Here is a 1,400-nt window from a genome sequence, read left to right on the forward strand (position 1 = left end):
AAAGTGAGTTGATTAGATTGTAAATAAATTGGCTTAGGCATTGGCCTTGTGATTTCACAGGTATTGGGAACTCCCAGGTGAGAAGATTCCTGTAATGGGACGAGTTAGAGCCAACCCCTGCCCATCGCAGGATGCTACACCAAGAGCCTACCTAGGTAAAGTAGGGGCTTGTTGGTAGGGGTGAAACTAGGTGGCGCTAGGAGGAAGGGTCTCATGTTGGCAACGTGGCAGTTCTGAGTACAGCTCCGGATGCTTGGTGGAGAAGACATCCATATAAGGAAAAATGTTAGTTGATAGGTTCAATGTATGTGCTTAGGAATGTTCACGTAATTTAGACTACATATGCATGTGAGCTAGCTGGAATAAACGGAGTTGATCACCATCCTGTCTCCCGCCTCATTCATTACTCACTAGATCAAGGTCTCTTGCTAGACAAGAGCCTTAGGTTGGGGGGTTTAGGGGACCCCAACAGTGGTCCAGGGGATCCCAACAGATTCCCTCCACCACAGAAAGTTGGCATCTTCTCTGTAATTACAGAGAGTGGCTCATCATAGAGAGGGTCATGCAGGGGCAAGACTTGACTCTGAGGCCAGCTTTCTACCCACTGGCCACACTGCCTCTCTGCAAACAGTCAATACACGTTTATTAAGTACCTACTATGGGCCAAGTACAGTGCTATGCCTGAAGATACAAAGAAAGGCAAAAGACAGTCTCTACCCTCAAAGAGCCCAAAGTATAACGGGGAAAGATGTGAACAACTAGGTATAAACAAGTAGGATAAACTGGAAATAAACAGCAGATGAATTAAGAGGGATGGCAAAGGCTTCTTGTAGAAGGTGGTATTTGAGCTGGAACTTGTAGAAAGACAGTTAAAAAGATCAGAGGTAAGGTGGGGACACATTCCAGGCGTGCTAGCAAAGGGGGAAAATGGCCAAAGTGGAAGTGAGTGTCTTGGAAGAACAGCCAGGAGGAGATCCAGATACTGGGTAAAGAGTACATGTTGGGGGTAAGGGGGAGTGTGGAAAAGGTGGGGGTTGTCCCAGGTTACAAAGGGCTTTGAACACCACACAGGATTCTATATCTCATCTTAGAGGCCATAGGGAGTCACAGAGCCTAATATGTGTTGGGGCAGGCCAGGGCAGTGTAATAAGGACAGACCTGAACTTTAGAAAGGTGGCTTTAACAGTTGAGTGGAAGATGGACTGAGGAAGAGACCTCAGGTAGGTGGACCCACCAACAGCTATCACAGGAGTCCAGGGCTGAGGTAATGGCTCTGTTCCAGGGTAGAAGAAGGGTCAAAGGAGAGAAGGGGGAGCATTCGAGAGATGTTCAATGGTAAAATCAATAGGCATCTGATTGGATAGGGGGGTGGGAGAGAGTAAGAAGTTGAGGATGACCCC

This window comes from Notamacropus eugenii, chromosome 4 (genome assembly GCF_028372415.1).
Source record: "Notamacropus eugenii isolate mMacEug1 chromosome 4, mMacEug1.pri_v2, whole genome shotgun sequence".
NCBI classification, from domain to species: Eukaryota; Metazoa; Chordata; class Mammalia; order Diprotodontia; family Macropodidae; genus Notamacropus; species Notamacropus eugenii.